Source organism: Podarcis cretensis, assembly GCF_951804945.1.
Source record: "Podarcis cretensis genome assembly, chromosome: Z".
NCBI lineage: Eukaryota > Metazoa > Chordata > Lepidosauria > Squamata > Lacertidae > Podarcis > Podarcis cretensis.
Window position 1 is genome coordinate 6,307,222 of NC_137184.1, and position 24,088 is coordinate 6,331,309.

Genomic DNA, 24,088 nt, shown 5'->3' on the forward strand with positions numbered 1-24,088 from the left:
GCGAGGAAAGAAAGTATCTGCTGAGTGAGTGTTACTTATTAAGACCTCGATTACATTGTATAAAGTGTGGAGGCAACACTTTTATTTAAAATAACTTGTGGCGAGTGGAGTTAGAGGTTTCTCTCTGTCAGTACTGGTTGGAATTTGAACTGTCTGTGGCTTAAAATAATTTGATTTGTCATGCTCCACCATTTTTAGATGAGAAAAGTTGTACTAGCCATGACTGGCTAAACATATTAAAGATCTGGATTAGTGACCCAATGCCGAACATGGGAAAATCTAAAAACATTTGACTGTAGCTCTTTATTGGGATTAACAACGGACTTTGATGGAGAAGGAGACTTTGGCATTTGGATTTATAACCCCCCCCCCCCAGCATTGTTTCGTGAGGAGGAAGACACCGGAAGCACCGTACTTTATTGCTTTTGGAGTACACAGCTTTTTTTTTTAGGTTTCCAGTGAACTAAGCTGACAAGCGGACTTTGTTGGGGGGCTTAAGACAGTGTTGGAGAAGGAGATTTTGGCGTTTGAATTTATAAAATCCCCCCACTCCACCAGCATTGCTTCGTAAGGAGGAAGACACCAGAAACCCTGTTCTTTAATGTTTTTGGAGTACGTGGCGCTTTTCTGAGGTCACCAGTGGATTAAGCCAACAAGCGGCGGAAAAAAAAAGAATGCAAATTGGATCACAAATATCTTCCTTTTTTATTCTTTCTCATATACAGCAGTTTGGATTCTCCGCTCTTTGCTTCTTGCTGGCTTTCTTCGGATGAGACGGTGGGACAGACAAAGAAAACAAAAGTAACTGTATTGAAGGACCGTCATTTCTGTGTTTGCTGCCATCGCATCGGACAGGAGGGAATCCAACCTAAAAATAGAAAGCTTGGATTTGTGACCTCTAGGGGTTGTCAAAAAAATTACATAGGACAATTTAAGAGCCAAACTGTACTTTTGGGCAACAAATAAACAGCATGTCTGGGGGAAAATGGGAAAAAGGGAATAGGCACCCCAGGGGAAAGACGTCCTTTCTGGCAGGAGAATGGGAAAGTGGGCAAGGAGATTAGAGCCTGTAATGGAGTGGTTATACCAGATTTAGATAGATCAATGAAAAGACGAGATGCAAATGAAGGTAAATTACCAAAAACATTCTTTGATATGGTTAATACATTGGGACTAATTGATATTTGGAGACTTAAAAACCCAACAACAAAACAGTTTACATTTTTCGCAAAACCAAATCAAAGTTCTAGTAGAATAGCTTATATATCAACCTCTAAGGAATTGATTCTGAGAGTTTCAAAAACAGAGATCTCCCCAAGAACTTTGTCAGACCATAATTCATTACATATGGAAATTAATAATAATAATAATAATAATAATAATAATAATAATAATAATAAATTTTATTTATACCCCCCCAGCCAAGGCCGGGCTCAGGGTGGCTAACAACCAATAATAAAAACAAGTTGAGTGAATACAACTTAAAAACAAGATTAAAATACAATATTAAAACATTAAAATGCAGCCTCATCACAGGAGGAGAAACGAAAAAAGAAAGAGGGGGAGGGAATCAAATTGACTCCAAGCCAAAGGCCAGGCAGAACAACTCTGTCTTACAGGCCCTGCGGAAAGAAATCAGGTCCTGCAGGGCCCTGGTCTCATGAGACAGAGCGTTCCACCAGGCTGGAGCCAGTGTTGAAAAAGCCCTGGCTCTGGTTGAGGCTAATCTAACTTCCTTAGGGCCCGGGACCTCTAGGGTGTTGCTATTTATGGACCTTAAGGTCCTCCGTGGGACATACCGGGAGAGGCGGTCCCGTAGGTACGAGGGTCCTAGGCCGCGAAGGGCTTTAAAGGTCAAAAACAGCACCTTAAATCTGACCCTGTACTCCACCGGGAGCCAGTGCAGCTGGAAAAGCACTGGGTGAATATGCTCCCATGGCAGAGACCCCGTGAGGAGCCTCGCTGCTGCATTCTGCACCCGCTGGAGTTTCTGGGACAGCTTCAAGGGCAGCCCCGCGTAGAGCGAATTACAGTAGTCAAGCCTGGAGGTGACCGTTGCATGGATCACTGTGGCCAAGTCAGGGCGGGAAAGGTAAGGGACCAACTGCTTGATGTGGCGAAGGTGGAAAAATGTCGCCTTGGCTGTTGCTGTAACCTGCACCTCCATGGAAAGGGAGGCGTCAAGGATTACACCCAAACTCTTAACGGAAGGCAATGGCACTAATTGGGCCCCCACAAAAGGAGGGAGTTAAAAGGGAAAGACCCCTCAGCATTTAGATGGAGAATGAATGAGAATCTGTTTAATGACCAAAAGATAGTGCAAAAAGCCAACGAGATAATAGCAGAATATTTCAAATGGAATTTAAATAAAGGAACACCCATTGAAACAGTATGGGACGCAAGCAAAGCAGTGATGAGAGGCTTTTTGATTCAAAAGAATAGTTTCCAGGGGAAAAAAGGAAGAGAGAAGAAAAAAGAAATTCTGGCTCATCTCATGGAGAATGAGAGAGTGCTAACAGTAAAACCAAAAGACAAGACAATAAAACAAAATATTAAAATATTGCAGACTCAGTTCTCCATGGTGGTGGGTCAGGAAGTTGAGTGGAAAATAAAGGCAATGAGACAAAAGAACTTCAATTCGGCTAATAAAATTGGGAGATTTTTGGCATGGCAATTAAAGGCAAGATAAAAGCAAAACACAGTTTGTAAGATAAAAGAGGCAGATAAGATAATTGAAGACCCCAAGGAAATTAGAAAGCCTTTCCAGAGATTCTGGTCTATAAGGAGTTATATGCAAAAGACAATAAGAGAATAGAAAAATATATACAAAACCACCAATTGCAACAAATTCCTGCAGAAGAGAAAGAACAATTAAATCAGGAAATATCAGAACAAGAAATTGAGAAAGCAATAAGAAGAATGAAAATAGCAAAGGCTCCAGGCCCACATGGCATTTCTGCAAAATACTATAAAACAAAGTGAAAGCTTTTGCAGATGATCTAGTCTTAACTTTGGAAGACCCAAAATATAGTGTAAAAGAGGCCTTAAAGAAAGTGGAAGTTTTTGGAAAGGTATCTGGGTTTAAACTCGATAAAATTAAAACAAAAATGCTAGTAAAGAATATGAACAAAGAAGAAATAGAAGAACTACAAGCATCTCCAGGTATTATGGTGGTTAAAAATGTGAAATATCTGGGAATCTGGCTGACAACAAAAAATATTGATTTGTTCAAAGATAATTATGAGAGTACATGGAAGGAAATTAAGAAAGATCTAGATATATGGAGTAGATTGAGACTGTCATTCATGGGTAGAATATAAGTGATAAAGATGAATATCTTACCTAGAATGTTATTCCTATTCCTCTGTACCTGGTTTGACTGGTGCAGTCAGCTCACACACCACACACATTCCTACTGTGATTCCGAATCGACCAGGAGTAGTGCGTGGCGGGGGAAGGAAGGCTACTGTGACAGGTATGGTGGCAGGGTTTGCGCCCCGGGGTGGTGGATGAGAGAATACCACCACTCTTTTCTGGGGCTCACCTGGCATTTTTTTCCTATGGTAGGTCAAAAAGCCCTAGCCCAAGGAAGTGTGTTGCTGTAGCAAAGAGCCAAAGGGAAACCTGACCTTATATCCTTTCCCAGCTCTTGCCACCAGGTGCTGTGAGTTACCAATTGGCCTCACCTGTGCAGCCATGCCTTGCCTCTTCAGAACAAACTTAGGAAAGCCCCAGTCCTGCGAAGCCCTACTGGTGACAGGGCCTGGCTCCTTCATGCACTCCTGACAATAAGATGGGAGACACCTGGCTTGCTAGTAGTAAAAGGATCTGAAAAGGATCCTTTTCAGTAGTAATAAAAGGATGTGAGCAGGATCTATGAATCTTAGTAGACCACAAACTTAACGTGAGTCAGGCATGATCCAGCAGCAAAAAAGAAGAAAGCTAGTGTTATTCTAGACTGCATCAACAGAAGTATAGTTTCCAGTTTAAGGGAAGTAACAGTCTCACTCTATTCTGTCTTGGTCAGACCCCACCTGGAATACCGTGTCCAGTTCTAGGCACGACAATTTAAGAAGGATGTTGACAAGCTGGAACGTGTGCAGAGGAGGGCAACAAAGATGATCAAGGGCCTGGAAACCAAGCCTTATGAGCATCAGTTGAGGGAGCTGTTTAGCCTGGATAAGAGGAGACTGAAAGGCATTAAGGTATCCATCTTCAATATCTCAAGGGCTGCCACATGGAATATGAAGCAGGCTTGTTTTCTCCTGCTTTGGAGGTTAGGACCCGAATAAATGGTTTTAAGTTACAAGAAAGAAGATTCTGACTAAGTTTCAGGAAGAACTTTCTGACAGTAAGAGCTGTTTGACAGTGGAATAGTCTCCTTCAGGAGGTTGTGGACTCTCCTTCATTGGAGATTTTTAAGCAGAGGTTAGTTGGAATCTCATGGACACTTTAGTCGAGATTCTTGTATCACAGCGGGTTGGACTGGATGACTCTTGGGTCCCTTCCAATACTGCAATTCTATGATTAATCAGATCTAGTTGGGTCACTGGACTGTTACCATAGCAACTGAACTTTCACCTGCATCATCATGGGATGATTTACAATCATGAAGAAAATTAACCCCTTCTAGTTACTCTGTTTTGCACCTGTTATTTTTTGTCCCTCAAACCTAGCCTGTGTACTGTTTTGATTTACACATCAAAGCCTTTAGCCACACTAACTGAGGACTAATAGGAGGTGGAATCCAACCACATAAGGAGGACCCAGAAGTTCTTCCTTTCAGTGCCTGGCACCTTCCCTCTGTGCATTGCAGATCTCTCCCTTCACCTTCCCAGCAGCACACTCTGCTCAACTCTTTTGTCAAGCATCTCAGCTGTGTTTCTGCCTCCTTTGCTTCTTCTCCCTAAAAGTCAGTGCCACATGGAAGCCCAAATTGGCATGATGTTGATTATGCAAGAGTGGGTTCTTAACACCTCTAATCAGCTGATAATCCAATAACCTTCTCAGCTAACATGCACTTGCCACATCCTGATGGCTGAGAGAGAGCAGGGGCAATCCCATCAGGCTTCTAATTATCACCTGGCAGCTATAAAAGTGAGCATCAGGTGGGGAAGCAAGGAGAATCCAGTCCTGGATTATAAACCATGTGTCAGGTATTCTCTCCTTTACCAGTTATCTGCTACCCTTATATATATATATATAAGACAATGAAGATGCTTAGCATGCAGAAGGTCTCAGAACCAATTCCCTGTATCGCCTGTTAAATTAATCTGCTCATGCAGTGAATGGAGGAGGGGAAATTCTTCCTGAATCACTGGAGCAGCATTCTCAGTCAGAGGAGAGAGTTATAGTGCTGGATGGACAAATAGTCTGGCCTAGTGTACAGGAGGCATCCTTAAATACCTGTAGAACTATTTGAATCTCAGCCTCCCATCAAGCCTTGTTAAAAGACAGCAGAAGGAAATGTTGCAACCTTTGGGGCTTTTTTGTTTAGAAAAACAGAGGGGGGGAGGGGAAGATTGTGACCAACGAATGGAAACTAGGAGCTGGCTTTTTTGTGTGTGTTACTGTTATTACAGTGCCACTAGACTATTTCTCAAAAGTGAGACATGCTCTCACCCACCCAAAGGCAGATGCCCCAGTTAGAAAAAACATACTCAATCAAAGAAATAGACCAAGAAGTACATAGCACACAGGCCAATTTTCCAGTTGACGCACAGGGCACTTTAATATCCAGGTTCTTGACGGGGAAAATGTCATTGAGGATTCCATTTCTGTAAAGCAGAAGTGTAATATTTTCCTAATGCTAAATAGAAGGAAGAAGGGCTATGCTGGCAGAGGGAAAGGTTATGGCGGTAGCATGAAACGCTACCCCCTGCAATGCATGAAGCATAGCTAAATAATCCCTGTCAGGTGACCAATCCAACCTCTCTTTATAAACCTCCACTGGAATGGACAACCACCTCCCAAGTTTGTCCATTTCACTGTCAAACAGCTCTTACCATCACAAAGTTCTTCCTGAAGTTTAGTCAGAATCTGCTTTCTTGTATTTTGAAATCAGTGCAGGGCAGGCTATTCTGGTATAAATGAATACATCAGACAGTAGAGAATGGATGAGAAAGTTAAGACCCTCCAGATGTCGCAGGACTCCAAACCCCATCATCCCTGACCACTAGCCACATTGAATGGGGCTGATGCAGAATTAGAGTCTCACAATATCTGAAGGGCCACAGGCTCCACAAACTCTGCAGGAGAACCTTCAGTAATGTGGAACGCCCTCCCACCGGATGTCAAAGAGAAAAATAACTACCAGACTTTTAGAAGACATCTGGAGGCAGCCCTGTTTAGGGAAGCTTTTAATGTTTAATAGACTATTGTATTTTAATATTCTGTTGAAAGCTGCCCAGGTGGGTGGGGCATAAATAATAATAATAATAGTTATTATTGTTATTAATTTATTAATTTATTGTTACTATTATTATTTTTATTATTTAATGGGATATAATCCTCATGATAAGAAGAGTGACACTCCACATTTGTGCCTGTATCAGTTTGTGAAATGTTGGAGAGTGTGAGTTATTGTGCCTAACATCTTGTCTGGGGATGTTTTGATTCCCAAGCAGCAAAAATGAGAGATTTATCTAGCACCCAGTATGATCATAATCGTTCATGACTGGTGGTGAACTGCATTCATCCAGGTGTGCCACTGCTTTTATCTATGATATGAATCCTCTCTTCTGTCTACTGGCAATGCCACATCTAATACATTAAAAAAAAAAAAGATTTGCCATCTTTCCTACTGCATTACATCAGTGGCTTACAGCATAATTCTATTAATTGTGTTGATATTGTTTTTTAGAATTGTGTTGATTTTTTAAAAAAATTTAGTCACTTAGAGTGCAAACTTCTTTAAAAAAAATAGCAGGTCACATAAGGCAGGTAGAAGAAGCTGACCAAATGATTCCTCACTGGAGTGTAGGTTTGGGGAGATGCTAATGAGAAATGAGGGGTGTGGGATAGAATGCCAGTGATGAGATGTTTTGACTCTGTGGTGAGAAGCAAGAAGATGAGTGAAGTTGCTGTTTACTTAGAGATATATAGTTACGGAAAGAGGCTGGAACGATTGCTGACATGCTGTTTTGTTGAGCATTAAGATTTTTTAAATGCAGCTGAGCAAAATCTAAAAGCCCTTTCTGAGGTCGACTGAGGTCATCCATAATCTGTAAATGCAGGTGTGGGGGACCTCAGTCCCAGGAATCATATTCTGCCCTCTCCATCTGGCCCTCGGGATTCTTCCAAAGCCACACACCTTCCCCAGGTAAACCTCTGACTAGCCCTTATTTGCAGCCTCCTTTTTGCCTGTCTGGAATGCGTCACTGAACTCAGATAATATTGCAGGATCACCTTACCCCATGTACACGCAGTCTGCAGAACTGTTACAAGTGCTGTGTAATACTCATTCCACACGTGTAATAAATCAGTCTTTCAGTGTGGCAGCACCTACACTTTGGATTCTCTGCCTTTGGGCACCAGGCAATTGTCTTCACTGTATTTCTTTTGGCACCTGCTTAGAACATTATTTTTTCTTAGGCATGACTATCCAGACATGCAGAAGTTACATGTGTTTCATAATTTCCTCTGTGCAATGTGGCAAAGAAAATAAGTATGCCATCATAACATTTCACTTCGCTGGATGTGGTAAGCTGTAACTTATTGTTCCACCTGAGTGGCACTCGCATTGGTGCCATATATCCTCTCGTGTTGATGTAGGTGTTAGACTTGTAGTGAGTGTGTAATTCCTTTGCGTTCTAGTCCAGAAATTCCTTCTTCTGTTGGTGTTGTTCTCTATGTAACTTGGACAGAAAACTGTTCTGCATCTCTTCCCCCACAATTTATTTAACCAGGGTTGCTCTCTGTTGTGTGTTACACAAGAACCCAGTAGGAGACAGCTCTGTACCTCTGTACCTCTTCAGTATTTCCCAGAAGTGTGTGAAATGCAGAATTTCCATTTGTGATCTTCTGGGTTTGGAGGGGATGGGATGATGAATCCCATCTTTTGTAGTGGATCAATGTGAAAAATCCCTTTTCTTTTCTGAATAAAGTGAATTGGATAAGGGTCTGAAATACATCTGCCTCTGTGGACACCCTGCCCCCACCCCCAAATAGAAGGTCAAGAACTGGATTTATTTTCTCCTAGGGTCTGAGTGAGATTTTAAAGAGAGGGACAATAATGTCATTATTATAATGTCATTATTTTCCTTGTTCTGGAGTGAATTGAGGAAGTTGATGGAATTAGTGATTGCTTTTATTTCATACACTAGCCCCCAGACAATAGTGATTTATTTGCAGTGCCATTTTGCATAATTTCTGAGCTGGCTAAAGAGCTTCCTGCTCTTCTTTTGGTAATGGGTCAGTTGAGAATGTGTAAATCAGGGTACAAGAAGACTGAATACTATCTGTTACAGTAAGATGCAAATGGAAGGGAAGTGTTTACAGTGGTAACTCGGGTTAAGTACTTAATTTGTTCCGGAGGTCCGTACTTAACCTGAAACTGTTCTTAACCTGAAGCACCACTTTAGCTAATGGGGCCTCCTGCTGCTGCCGCACCGCCGGAGTACGATTTCTGTTCTCATCCTGAAACAAGGTTCCTAACCTGAAGCACTATTTCTGGGTTAGCCGGGTCTGTAACCTGAAGTGTATGGAACCTGTAGCGTATGGAACCTGAGGTACCACTGTACTAGATTATCTCAGGACAAGCATGAGAAGTGTAACGTATGCTCCTGATACTTCTGGGGACAGAGTTCTTAATCACATTTATTCTGAAAGAATTAGTTTGAAAGTTCGTTAAGGAGCAGGCCGTTCAAACAGCTTTCTCCATACCCACCCACATCCTTTCTCCTATAGCTGAAAATGAAATGTTCTAGCAATATGTCACAACTTCTATAGCCTACATATAGTAGGGCTATTTAAAATGAGAGTCATCATAGTGATACATAGTTAAAAGTCGGTGAGTCAGCAAATGTGTGCTCGTTTTTTGCTTTTCAAAATATGGCAACCCTAATGACACTTCTCATTCTGATCTGACTAGCTCTACCATGGTGGCTTCCTAATATTGTCCAACCAAACAAAGGTGCTGTAAATGTGTATTCCAAAATTGCCCAGGTCGGAAAGTTAAAAGGAAGGTTTCCAATATTTGATACGGGTGGTGCTGTGGGTTAAACCACAGAGCCTAGGACTTGCCGATCAGAAGGTCGGTGGTTCAAATCCCCATGATGGGGTGAGCTCCCGTTGCTCGGTCCCTGCTCCTGCCAACCTAGCAGTTCGAAAGCACGTCAAAGTGCAAGTAGATAAATAGGTACCACTCTGGCAGGAAGGTAAACGGCCTTTCCGTGCACTGCTCTGGTTCGCCAGAAGCGGCTTAGTCATGCTGGCCACATGACCCGGAAGCTGTATGCCAGCTCCCTCAGCCAATAAAGCAAGATGAGCGCCACAACCCCAGAGTCGGTCACGACTGGACCTAATGGTCAGGGGTCCCTTTACCTTTACCTTTAAGGTAAAAAAAAATAAGGTAAAGGGTCTCTGGACGGTTAAGTCGAGTTAAAGGCAACTATGGTGTTGTGGCACTCATCTCGCTTTCAGGCTGAGGGAGCTGGTGTTTGTCCACAGACAGGTTTCAGGGTCATGCAGCCAGCATGACTAAACTGTTTCTTGTGTAATGGGACACTGTGATGAGTGTGATAGTGCTCGGAAATGCTGTTTACCTTCCCACCGCAGCGGTACCTATTTATCTACTTTAGCTGGTATGCTTTAGAACTGCTAGGTTGGAAGAAGCTGGGACCAAGCAGCGGGAGCTCACCCCATCGTGTGGATTTGAACCGCCAACCTTCCAATCAGCAAGCCCAAGAGGCTCAGTGGTTTAGACCACAGTGCCATCTGCTCCCCTTATTTGATACTAGACAATAAGTAGGCATGATGGTATAGTTCCAAATTCAGAATTCCAAATCTACCTGCAAGGATTTTCTTGGTGTTGTTGAACCTGAAAGACATTTCCTAAACACATAGTTTATCTTTTGGAAATACGTTCCAGGTATAAAAACTGGCACAGCTCTCAGGAAATATATAATTATGGGAATAATATTCATTTTGAAAGCATTCGCCCTTCCCGAAAGGGTAAGGTTTAATGATTCCCATCTGTCAATATCCAAATAAACCTCTTTCATTATTTTATTTATATTGACTGTTACTAGCTGAGTTATATCTCTTGGTATTAGCATTAGGATTTAATAGATTTGGGACAAATTCGGAATTGATATTACTTAAATGAATGAGCAATAAAAAAATTTCCTATTGGCATCAATTCCAGCTTGTACCAATAAATAAAGTATCCTGGTATTTTACCAAAGGCATAAATTGTTTGCATTAACATAGGAATACTAGTATGAGGTTTCAAAATAAACAAGAGAATATCAGCTGCAAATAAAACCAATTTATATTCAACTGAATCATGGACTGCTCTGTAAATCTTGCAATGTTGTCTAATAGTGCAAGCCAAGGGTTCTAGGCAAATATTAAAAAGCATAATACCGCTCACTTTAACTCTAGATGTAGGTGAGTCATACAATAGTTTAATCCATTTTATAAAAAATAAAAACAAAATAAAAAAATTCCTTCCAGTAGCGCCTTAAAGACCAACTAAGTTAGTTCTTGGTATGAGCTTTCGTGTGCATGCACACTTCTTCAGATACACACTTCTTCAGGTGCTACTGGAAGGAATTTTTTTATTTTGTTTTGACTATGGCAGACCAACACGGCTACCTATCTGTAACTGTATAAAAAATAAATAAATCCAAATTTAGTTAAAGCTACCTCTCTATACTGTTTATAAATTTTGTTGAAAGCCTTTTCAGCTTCTAGTGATAAACTTAGAAATTGATATTTATTTTTGTTTAAATCTACCAATCCATTTCTAATCTAACATTATCTACTGCTTGTTTTTATGAAGTCTGTATGCTCACTCTTAATGACCAGTGCTTTTACTTGCTGGATTCTGTTTGCTAAGGTCACTGTTAAAATTTTTGTATCAACATTGATCAATGATATAGGCTGATAATTTGCACACTGAGTATGATCTTTCTCTGGTTTGGGTATGAATGTAATATAATCTTGATTAAATGCCCTACCTTTAGCCAATGTTTTTTCTAGAAAAATAGGTGCCAGTACAACCATAAAGTTGTTACAGTATGTGGCACACTTTTTAACCAAAATAAAAGAGGTGCCAGTACCCCCTGAAAAAGGGCACTGCCTTTAGCAAATATCTCTTTATACAAATGTTGATGTTTTGGAGTTAATAGATCTATGTATGTCTTATACCATTCAAAAGGAAACCCATCCAATCCTGGTGTTCTACCATTTCTCATTTTAAGAATTATTTCCTTAATTTCTGCTTCTGATACTGCTGCTATTAACATTTGTTTCTGTGAATCCTCTAAATACACCGGTACCTCTAGTTGTGGACTTAATCCGTTCTGGGGTGCCATTCGCACCCTGCCCCAAAAAGTCCGCAACTAGAGTGCCTCTTCTGTGCATGTGTGCGGCACGATTGAGCGCTTCTGCACATGTGTGAAGCGCGCAGATCGCTTCTGTGCATGCGCGCGTGGCAAACCCAGAAGTAAACACCAGGTTCCTAAGATGAAAGTCCGTAACAAGAGCGGAACGCAACTAGAGGTACCACTGTATGGTATATTTATTTTGTTAAAAACCTCTGTATCATCATAAGCTGCATAGTATTTGACTGGACTCTGAAGTCAAAACGAGCAAAGAACTATGTCCTGCAGATCTGCCACTCGTTGAGATAACACACTGTCTGCCAGTACTCGAGATTGAGATGATCAGTGAGGACCTCCACCTGGTGCTGTGCCCCTTCGAGAAAGTTCCTCCATGCTTTGAACAGATGCTACCTCAGCTGGGCGTGGACCAGTTGTTGGGGCAGCGTTATAAAGCCTGCTTGCCCTGAATTCCATCTACCTGGCCCTGCAGTCCCCCTTTGGGGCCTATCATCTACCCCACCTGGAGGACTCCTGCTGCTGCTGCTGTTGGGGATACTGCAATCTCCCTGTGGGAATTTTAGAGAGGCAGGAGAGGAAATATTATTTATTAATATCCTTCCTAACTTGCAGTAGTTTTAACATTCCCTTTTAAACGCACAGTGGGTAGCTGTTTGCAAGCTTGTTTAAACTTCTCAATGTAGATTCATAGTAAGATCCCTTATTTCCCTCTTAAAAGAATGAACATACAACAATCTTATTTAAAGTCATAAAAGAAGTTTACTCACAACATCATCAGTTCACAGTTGGATCCCTGAAGGCAGACTTAGTTACGGATATATACATGTGAGTCTATCCCATATGATTAGACTTTGTTGACTGAAAGCCAACAGGACATCTCTAGCTAAAAAGCTGCTCCAACGATGAGAGGAAGTCAAAGAGTCTACTGTGTGCCTTGTGCTTTTGTTACCTGCACAGGTAAGGTCATGACCACCTCTAGTCACATGCAAGAGGAAGGATGCCCCAGCCCAGGAGGAAACAGGAAGTTTTTGACTGGCTGGACCAAACATCCCCTTTGCGTGTCCACTCTAGGAAAACAAGGAATGTTGTACTTGACTGCTACTTATCCCCCCTCTGAGGATTTGCAGGACTCCTGCTGCTGCAGTGGGGGGGGGGATGGCTGGTGGGGAGATGTTGGGGTGGGTGGGATAAGGGCATGGGCCAGTCCCCCATGTTAAAGTTGTTTTAAAGGGGATAGGGTTTGTATTTGTATGGGGGTTGTCTAAATGTATAGTTGTTTTAGCTTGTATTGTATTGTAGCTTTTTTTGTTTTTTTTTTGTTAAGTTATTTTGTTTTAAGGGGGGAGGGCAGGGCTGCCTGAGAGTGGGACCCAGCCAACAGAATGGCTGGGGCAGATTCCATGAGGGGGGGGGGACTGTTCAGCCCTCGACCCACCTCCGGGTGTGGCAAGACCACCTTGCCAGGGCAATGAGATGGACCGGCTGCCTGGTGAGGCCTAGTCAGTGGCTCAGGGTACACTGGAGGGGTCTGCCTCTGCACTGCTGGCCAAGCACTGCTCCCTGGCACCACTTGGGAGCAGGAGCCCAGCAGCCTTCATGACAGGGGGCGGGGTGAGTATCGGGGAGTAGGGCAACACTGAAGGGGAGTCCGTCCCCCCCAGCTGCAGCCTCTGAGCAACATTTGGATGGGGCCAGACAGGCCTTCCCTCCTCACTCTGCTTTGTGGGCTGGCTGCTTGTAGGGGGATCAGCCCCGCCCCCCCCCCCCCGGACTGTGGGGCAGAGCCTTCCCGCGAAGGAAGCAAGCACCACAGTGGCCTGTTTGCAGAGGTTGAGGCAGAAAATGGCAGCCCCCAGTGGAGAAGCCTTACCCAACCCACGCCCGAGATTGCCACCACCCTCATCCTTGTGCGGCTGAGTCCCACAAGCCTGCAGGTTGCTGCTACTGCAGCTTGGAACACCTCAAGTTTAAATTTTATGTCTTTTTTTATTTGATTTTCTTTACCTTTGATCTTTAACATTCATTCGACCTCATAATTCTTGATTTTCTTTTTTTAAAAAAGCTTTTGATTTTTAACATTGATTGGGCACTACCGTTTGATTCCAGAATATATGTGTGTGTGTGTGTGTGTGTGTGTGTGTGTCTATAGATAGATATGTAACAGAAATGACAAAGGGGGGCACATCTTTAAAGCTGTTAAATGTTACAAATATTATGCCTGAATGTATCCTTTCAACTTGACAGCTCAGTGAAGATACCTAGCTTTAAAAATCATATAAAATCAACCCCTTTGCCAGTTTCCTCCATTTCAACACTATTTGCTCTTGGAAAAGGGACTCTTTTCCCTGCCCCCCTCCCCAAGCTTGAAGACAAGTATTACACACCTCCTACTCCAGGAAGTGCCCAGAGGTGACAATTGCTGAGCTGATTGTTGGCCAAGGAAAACCTAATCCCATCACCAGACTTCGAGGGGTCCAGACTTGCAAAGGAAGTTCTATTGTACTTTGGGTGGTGGGACTTCAGAGGTGTTTGCCTATGCTAATCTTATACCTGCGTCTTGCCCTGACATGTTTTGCCTTTGCTAATCTTGGACCAAGGACTTGTCTGGACATGTTTGCCAAGGTTGAACTAGTGTAACCCCTGTCTACCCCTCCCCTTTGGTGACATGTCAGTGATGTAAAGATGATGTACCAATGATGCTGTACGAACTGTATTCTGGGATGTGGTGGGAAGTTTTAAAAGTCAATGCTGCCGCATGCTCTGGGTTCACTTGCTGCTATTGAACCTGTTGCACAACAATAAAGGATCTAAGTCTACTGACTGCTGTTTTGCTCCAAATTACTTGGCTGGAATTTCTTTCTTTTACTGATCGCATGGACCCATGAGGGACTGGTACCCTAACAAGCTGGGCTGTTGAGTAGTCTCTCAACCCAGAATTTCCTTAACAGATATAGATAGATATAGATATAAATAATATAGATATCCCATACACACACATACCCCCTTCACCCTACCCTGTTTTTTCCTTTTCCTTTTTTCTCCTCAAATATACACATATTTGGCTATTATTATTTTAATTAAAAACAACCAATAACCCCCCCCCCCATTATTTCTTGCTTCTGCAACTGTTTCCCCTTTGCTTCTCAGGTTGCCATGGCACTGCTGCCAGCTTTTCAACCACATAGCCATAGGAACAAAGTCCAGCAACTCACTGCCCTACCTTCACTTTTCCTCTGAAGTGTCTTTCCTCTAGGCAGGCTCCACCAAAGCATGCCTGAAGGGGTCTAATCTACATGTTGGAGGTTAACCATACTCGGGCTGGTACATCTGAAAATAAGAAGCAGCCTTATTCTAAGTTGCACCATTGACTCATCTAGCTCAGGACTCGTCCATACTTCTGTTTGTCCCATGCCTAGAAAGCATAGGTTAGAGCAGTTTTCCCCTTGTCCTGCTCCTTTCCCAGGGAAAACCTACTCTTTAACTCTAAATAGGAGCAAACAGCAATCCGGAGGAAAACTGAATTGCCTTTTGCTCCAGTTGAGCATGAAAGAGTGGTTTTCCTTGGGGGAAAGCAGCAAAACAAGAGGATGTGTAGATGAACCATCAGTCTTGTCTGTGCTGACTGGCAGCAGCTCTCCAGGATTTCAGACAGGGAATCCCTGGGAATGCCAAGAATTGATCCTGGGACCTTCTGCAAGCAGGGCAGTTGCTCTACCACTGAGCTACATTCCTTTCCAAATACAGTCATAACTTGGTTCTCGAACGCCTTGGTACTCATACGTTTCGGCTCCCGAATGCCACAAACCTGGAAGTGAGTGTTCCGGTTTTTGAATGTTTTTCAGAAGCCGAATGTTCAATGCAGCTTCCACTTAAGTGCAGGAAGCTCCTGCAGCCAATCAGAAGCTGCACCTTGGTTTTCGAACAGTTTCGGGAGTCAAACGGACTCCCAAAATGGCTTAAGTTTGAGAACCAAGGTAAGACTGTATGTAAAAATAAAAATTGGAAGCTGCCTTATACTGAGTCAGACCATTGGTCCATCTAGCTCAGTAATCTCTGCCCTGACCTGCAGTGGCTCTCCATGGTTTCAGGCAAAAGATTTCCTCAGCCCTGCCCAGGGATTGAACCAGGGACCTTCTGTATACAAACCAGATGTTCTGCCACTGAGCTATGCCCTTTACCCCTTTTTCAATCAATCCTAATACACTTCGAACACATTGCAGATGCCTATTTCCCACCCTCCGATCTCCTTTTGCTTCCTTGTTGCACTTTCAAATAGTCTGCCAGGGCTACCAGCCTCAGTCAGTGCAACCAGTGGTGAAGGGTATTATGTGTTGGAATTCCTGCTCCGTGACTGCAGTCATGGGATTGTTGTCTTTCACATGTTGTGGTATGTTTTGACTCCTCAGAGTGGAAAGTGACGGAGACAGGATGTTTGTGATACTGTGTTCCGTGAAGTGGGACTATTGTCTTTTGTTCTTTCTCTTTGCTGTCTGATGCTAGAGAGAGAGGGAGCCATGTTGCAGTGCTCTGTGTGTGTTTATTTGTAAATAAAGTAGATTAGCCAAAATGCTGAGTTGCTGAGGTCTGTTACGCAAGCTGCAAAGACTCTGCAGATCCCTAAGTGTGCCGGTGTCTGTTGGCATCAGTTGCTGTGATGTTCGGGCAGAAGAAAGCTATTGAAGCTCCCGAACGATCGACCAGGAGGGAGAGAACGTGTCAGTTGGGCATGTGTCTCTGCCAGGGTCCTATTCGAGTGTAGGCTGAGCTCCTGACATTATCATCCAGCAAGATCTGGAGGACCACAGGCTCCCCATCCCTGATTTAGACTTCCATGCTTGTCCAGGAATTTTTAAGGGACTACATTTGGTTTTTACTTGTCTTTAATTTTTGTTAGTTTGAGATGGTTTATGTTTGGCTTTTATTGTGTTTCATTGTCTTTTTTCAATATCACACAGTGCAGTGGGAGTAGTTTATATGAAGAACAATTTAGAAATGCATTGTTATGAGTTGGGGGGGGCACAGTTTAGTCTGTACACCTGAGTCCTTTCAAATTCCTGGAACCAAGGCCAGGTTCTTGATAATGGCCCCCTAAGTATGAATTGTTAAGGTAACAAAGGAAGTTGCTCAGTGCCAGAAGACAAATGGGTAGGGACCTCCTCCCTCAACTGGCTGGTAGTTAGAAGGACGAAAGCGAGAGCTGAGTGTGTCAGAGAGACCTAGTCACTAGAAGCAGGTGGCAGGCAGAAGCCTGGGAGGTATAGAGACATGCTTGATTTCTGCTGGAATCCAAGCTATGGCTATGGAAGAAGCAAGACCTTGGGGTGTTAATGCTATGATTGGGATGTTAATGCCATTGCAGGCTCAGTTTGTATATATGTGTTAATAAAACATATACAGTCATACCTCATGTCACGTTTGCTTCAGTTTGCCGTTTTGAGGTTGTGTCCCACAGCAACCCGGAAGCACCAGAAAGGGTTACTTCCGGGTTTCGCCGCTCGTGCATGCGCATGGGCGCAAAGTGACATCATGCGCATGCGCAGAAGTGACGAATCGTAACCCTCGCGTCCACAGATGCGCAGACATGGGTTGTGTTCTTTTCAGGTTGCAAATGGGCCTCTGGAACGGATCTTGCTCGCAACCAGAGGTACCGTTGTTGTTGTTGTTTAGTCATTTAGTCGTGTCCGACTCTTCGTGACCCCATGGACCAGAGCATGCCAGGCACTCCTGTCTTCCACTGCCTCCCACAGTTTGGTCAGACTCATGTTGGTAGCTTCGAGAACACTGTCCCACCATCTCATCCTCTGTTGTCCCCTTCTCCTTGTGCCCTCCATCTCATGAGGTGGCCAAAGTATTGGAGTCTTAGCTTCAGGATCTGTCCTTCCAGTGAGCACTCAGGGCTAATTTCTTTAAGAATGGACCGGTTTGATCTCCTTGTAGTCCATGGGACTCTCAAGAGTCTCCTCCAGCACCATAATTCAAAAGCATCAATTCTTCGGCGATCAGCCTTCTTGATGGTCCAGCTCTCACTTCCATACATCACTACCAGGAAAACCATAGCTTTAACTATACCAGAGGTACCACTGTGAATTCCTATGCCCCCCAAATAACCCAGAGATGCATTTTAAATAAAAGGACACATTCTACTCATGTAAAAACATGCTGATTCCCAGACTGTCCGCGGGTCGGACAGAGAAGGTGACTGGGCCAGATCCGCCCCCCAGGGCTTAGTTTGTCTGCCCATGTTCTAAAGACACCAAGTCCCTGCTGTCCCTCATTCCAAGGAAACCAAACCCTGAGTAAGCACCTGGAACCCCTGGAGTTGGCTTGTCCAGGGAAACCCGAGCATGTCCTCTTTTGGGGAGCAAACATGCCCATTTTTACATTTTAAAGGAAATGTCCAGGTTTGGGTTAGGGGGAGGTGTCTTGGGATTGGGTGACTCAGGCTCAGCCTGCTCTGCATGCCATGACCGCTGCCAGCCTGAGCCAGGGAAAGGGGCATGAGGGCACAGCAGTGCCCCCACATGCCTTTCTCCGGCTCGTGCTGGCAACGGCTTGAGCTGTGCTCTTTTTTGCTCTTCAAGATATGGCAAGCTACCCTGGAGTCTCGCACCACTCAGAGTGGCATGCAATAATGTAGTATTTGATCAATTTGAACTGCCGAAATTGCCTTTTTACAAGTGCCACATAATGGCTGCATTCCAACATGGGGTTTATTGAGTTTTCCTGATTATAATGCTAGCACTTCTGTCCTGATTTCTAATGCTCCTTTTACACTGCAGTACCTGTTGGGTTACAGAAATGCAACTTTTTAATCAATATATCAGCACATAGTGCTAAATTTTAAATAGCAAAAAGTAACTGTATGCGAGGACATAGCCCCAAATTTTGCCCATGAAATTGCAGTGTAAAACTCCTACAATTTTCTGAGTTAATGCAGTTGCAAATTGACTTTTTTCTGGAAACAATTAGCAGGGAAATGAGTGCTAAACTTCCACTAGATTTCCAGAAGTGACCTTTACATAATGTGAAAAATCACATAAAATGTGGAAATTATCTGGTATGGAAATATCAGGAAAATGTAGTAAATTATTTTCTTTATGTAGCAAAATCTCATTCCATATTTGTGAGAGCTCAGTTCTTTGTTATGGGAGCAATTGTGCTTGGGAACTACTAGGCAGTTGCCCTGATTTACTGTTTTAGATACTTGCTAAAACCCTTTTTGGTTCAACAAGCCTATCAAGACATATAATTTAGTCACCTATATATGTTTTAGCTTTGCATTATCTCTAAGCTTTCTTTGTGCACAGCTGGGGAAACTGTTTTATCAAGAGTGTATATATATTTTTACATAAATTTTACCATAGATATAAGAGAGAGGGAGAGAGAAGAAAATACAAATTGTTACAGACATACAAACTTGCTTGATAGTTTTGGTTAAAAGACAAAGCAGCCCAAGATATATATTTATGTTTTGGTGACATCTTCAGATTAGTTAGCGGGGCTGTTCTTGGAGATGGGTCCAGAGATTACGGCTGGTACAAAATACTACTGGAACATAGGAAGCTGACTTGTACCAAGTCAGACTATTGAATCCATCTCAGTACTGGTTGCCTGCATTAGGGGCAGCAGATGTGGGGCCCTCAGTTGTTGTTGTTGTTGTTGTTGTTGTTGTTGTTGTTGTTGTTGTTACAGTGGTACCTCGGAAGTTGAATGGTATCCAGAAGTCAGTTTGACTTCCAAAATGTTCGGAAACCAAGGCGCAGCTTCCGATTGGTGGCCATCTTCCAAGGGAGTCCATTCTGCTGTCAAACCACTCCTACTGTCAGGGACAGGGATACAGAGGCAAAGGGATGGTGGGGATCTCCCTCCCTTCTCCTGTAGCTGAAGATAGGGAAGATAGGAGGAGCCAGAGTGATCAACTCCATCGGACTTCCGGGTTGGCACCTCCGGTAATGGCGGAATTCCTCTGATCGGGAGGAATTTGCTTCGTGGAAATCCGGGTCTGGCCGCCACAGCGAAGGCGGAGACCCACTAAAAATCACAGGCGGGTGAAGCCTGTGAACGTGGGATTCGGCTGGCACCTTTTGTGCCTCCCCTACTCACGGGGAAACCCAGTTTCGGGGATCCGGAGCGACGTGGGGTGAGCGGCGCGGTGCTTCAAATTGATTGCTTTTTCCACGGAGCGAAGCCGCATAGCTGTTGCTGGAGAGCGCTGACTTTTTCCTGTGGAAATTTTGATCTTAAAGCAACTACCCGTGAGTAGAGTGAAGAATTGGATTTTTAAACGTCTTAATTTGGCACCGAAACGGGGAGGTTCAAAACAGGAAGTCCGCCTTCCCCTTTTGTAAATAGACTGAAGCAAAAAGGCTGCAAGCTAAAGTCTTGGAAAGCCTACTGTAAAGGACTAAATTTCCATCAGTAAAAAAATATTAAATCCCCCTTGGAAGCAGGAGAAGAGGGGGGAAGTTTTGGATTGTATATGCTTGCAGGAGAGAGTGAAGGAAGTTAAAATACCACCGCTCCGAACCTGGAAACGGGCTGCTAGTAAGACTGACGTCTTTTGGAATGCTCATTGACCGTGACTAGAACGTTCACTGACAGTTAGTTAAATAAGAGAAATACATTGTTTCCAATGTCTCCGTCTGCATTTAAAAAGGAGTAAAAGTAACTGAAAATTGAAACTAACTTTATTGTTTGAACTGAATCTAAAAGGACTAATACAAATAGAAACTGTTTCCCTCTAGAGGAAGCTTTTGAAACTGTTACAAGAGCTGATCTGGGGGAATTTCCAGCTGCAAGATAAAAAGCTGTGAGACTCTGGGACTGACCTTGAATCGGTTAAGAATGTCAACAGAAGAGGATTTAGCGGTCGCATTAAGTAAGATAAATAACTCACTGGAACAGCTTAACAAGAAGGTGGATGTGGTAACTACCAAAATTGATAATTTGGGACAAAAAGTGAACATCAATACAGAAACTATTCAGAAACTGATACAGGAATCTACTTTGACATGGCAAACTGCAGAGAAGGCTAGGGAGAAAGTTGTTGCCGTTGAACCTAAAGTAACACAGATGGAGAGAGAGAGTCCCAGCCTTACAGATGCAATTTGATGACCATAAGTTGATGCCTTCTACGACTGAATTTAAAGAAAATCAGATTTTGAGGATTAGAGCCCTACCTGAACTGGAGAAGGAGAGTTTGATGGATTTCACCACGCAGGAATTTGCTGATTTTTGGGACCTGGACTTGGGTCAAGAAGAGATTAAAATTGTGAGGGCCTTCAGACTTGGAAGAGGAGGGAAAAAAGAGAAGAACAAAATAAGAGACTGTTGGAACTACCAGAAGAACCTAGAAGAACAACAGTCAATAGTGGAAATCTTGAAAGACGTCCCGAAATATCTTTTGGATTTTGGGTTTAAGTACGGAGATTTGGTTGCACTGTTGAGAAGGAATAAAATCATCTCTAGGTGGGAGTTTCCCCGAGATCTACTCTTCAGCCTCAAAGGAAGGAAAATGAAAATAAGATCAGTAGAAGATAAAGTAAAGTGCATGTATAAATACAAAGAAGACTTGCAGAAGGGACTTGGAAAAGAGTTAAGAGCATCGGACAGAAGACTACCAGGTTGATTGACTATATGAAATTGGCAGAAATGACTGGCAGAATCCGAGACCAGGGAGAAGAGACGGTGGAAGAATATTGGAAAAAGTTTAAAGTCTATTTATAGAAATATTGTAAAATTAATGATTGTTAGAAAAAATGTTGGAATGAACTTATACGGCTTTAGCAAAAAATGTTATAAGGAATTAAGTATAAATAGATTATTAGAGTATTAAAGGGAAAATAAGGTTAAAATATGTTAAGACAACTATATGACAGAAAATAGAGGAAGATGGAAAGGAATTGCTGAAACAATTAATAGAAGTGGAATACAAAAAGGGAGGTGTGAGGAGGTCGTTGAAACAAGTGAATGAAAGATAAGATATTGAAATGGTATGATGTGTGTTTTAAATTGTTTTTGCTTTGTTTGGTTTGGTTTGTTGTGTTAATGTTGTGTTGTGTAATATTTATACATTGTATTGTATTGTATTGTTTTCTTTTCTCTTCTTTTTTTTCTTTCCTTTTTCTTTCCTTTTTTGTAATGTTTAAATGTAATAAATTTTTTTTTTAAAAAAACAACAACCAGAGTGATCAACGACATCATGGAGAAAGACTGAAATTCTTCATCTGTTATCGCAGTGACTGGGTAAATCTAAATTAAAAGCTTTCTTGTTTTCTCCTGGCTCCTTGAAACCATCAGGAGGGGAGGGAGAGAATTCCTCAAGCCTGACATCCTTAGAACATTTGTAACAGAATAGCTCAGGGTGGTGGGTTCAAGCCCCACGCTAGACAAAAATATTCCTTGCAGGGGGTTTGATTAGATGACCCTTGTGGTCCAAATTCTATAATTCTTTGATTCTATGATATTTCTCAATCTCCTTTTCACCAAACTAAACATATCCAACTCCCTCAACTTTTCCTCATAAGGCTTGGTTTCCAGACCCTTGATCTCCAGGCTTGACTACTGTAATTCGCTCTATGCGGTGCTGCCCTTGAAGCTGTCCCAGAAACTCCAGTGGGTACAGAATGCTGCAGCGAGGCTCCTCACGGGGTCTCTGCCATGGGAGCATATTCACCCAGTGCTTTTCCAGCTGCACTGGCTCCCGGTGGAGTACAGGGTCAGATTTAAGGTGCTGCTTTTGACCTTTAAAGCCCTTCACGGCCTAGGACCCTCGTACCTATGGGACCGCCTCTCCTGGTATGCCCCACGGAGAGCCTCAAGGTCCATAAATAACAACACCCTAGTGGTCTCTGGCCCTAAGGAAGTTAGATTGGCTTCAACCAGAGCCAGGGCCTTTTCAACTCTGGCTCCGGCCTGGTGGAACGCTCTGTCTCAAGGCCAGGGCCCTGCAGGATCTGATTTCTTTCCGCAGGGCCTGTAAGACAGAGTTGTTCCGCCTGGCCTTTGGCTTGGAGCCAATTTGATTCCCTCCCCCTCTCTCTTTTTTTTCTTTTTTGTTTTTCTTTTCCTTCTCCTCCTGCGATGAGGCTACATTTTAATATTTTAATGTTCCATTATTTTAATGTTGTATTTTATTTTTGTTTTTAAGTTGTAATCATTCATCTTGTTTTTATTATTGCTTGTAAGCCGCTCTGAGCCCGGCCTTGGCTGGGGAGGGCGGGGTATAAATAAAAAAAAATTATTATTATTATTATCATCTTGGTTGCCCTCGTCTGCACACATTCCTTCTTAAACTGTGGTGCCCAGAACTGGACACAGTATTCCAGATGTGGTCTGACCAAGGCAAACTAAAGTGGGACTATAACTTTCCTTAAGTAACTGACGCCCTGTATGAATTTCTCCAAACCCCCTTTAAAGCCATTCAAACTGATGGCATTTTGTGGTCGTGAAACACAGTATTTAACTATGTGCTATGTGAAGAAGTTCTTCCCTTTGTCTGTCCTGAATCTTCCAACATTTTCCTTCATTGGATGATGCCTGGTTATAAGGGAGCCCTATCTACATTCTTCACACCATGAATAATTTTAGACAATTCTATCCCCTCCCTTACTCACCTTTTTTCTAAACTATAAAGCCCCAAATACTGTAATCTTTCCTCATTAAGTGATAATGGTGTATCAACAAGGTCATAGGAAAACTTTCCAAGTTGGTCACCAACATTTGTAGCAAATTCGACAGCTTTAACTATGTGCTGTGTGAAGGGATTGTTCCTACTGCCTGACCTGAATCTCATTCAGTTTCACTGGATGATCCCAGGTTCTAGTCTTATGAGAGAGAGAGAGAGAGAGAGAATCTCTCTAGCCACTTTCTTCACAACATGCATAATTTTATACATTTCTATCATGCCCTCACTCCTACTTACACCTAAACTTTGTAGGGAAGCTCCTCCAATCCCTTGATAATTTTGGCTGCCCTTTTCTGAACCTTTTCCGACTTCTAAAATATCATTTTTAAGGTATTATTTGAGTAAAGCTTTTTAATCAGGTAAAGTAACCTGGGGTCTAAGCCCAGTGACTCCAGTTTGGACCATAACAGCCCCCTGTCAACTGAGTCAAAAGCAGCCTTAAGATCTAAAAAGGCCACAAATAGGTCTTCTTTATGGTGCCACATGTACTAGGTGGCAAAATGGGATAACACTACCGTGGTACCTCAGGTTAAGTACTTAATTCATTCTGGAAGTCCGTTCTTAACCTGAAACTGTTCTTAACCTGAAGCACCACTTTAGCTAATGGGGCTTCCTGCTGCTGCCGCGCCAGCGGAGCACGATTTCTGTTCTCATCCTGAAGCAAAGTTCTTAACCTGAAGCACTATTTCTGGGTTAGCAGAGTCTGTAACCTGAAGTACATGTAACCTGAAGCGTATGTAACCTGAGGTACCACTGTATACAGTTAGGATTTCCCTGATCTAAACCCTGCCTGCTCTGGGCCTATGCCCACCTGGTGGAAACTCTAGTGCACATG

At 42.9% G+C, this 24,088-nt stretch overlaps 1 long non-coding RNA gene across 1 annotated transcript; it reads right to left on the minus strand.

Annotated features, from left to right (window-relative positions):
• Window positions 1-686: 686 nt before the first annotated feature.
• Window positions 687-19,398, minus strand: LOC307207988. The gene is made up of 2 exons (XR_013834922.1): window positions 19,266-19,398; window positions 687-868 (listed from the first exon to the last, which is right to left on the minus strand). It is a non-coding gene; the product is annotated as an uncharacterized lncRNA (long non-coding RNA).
• Between the last annotated feature and the right edge of the window lie 4,690 nt (window positions 19,399-24,088).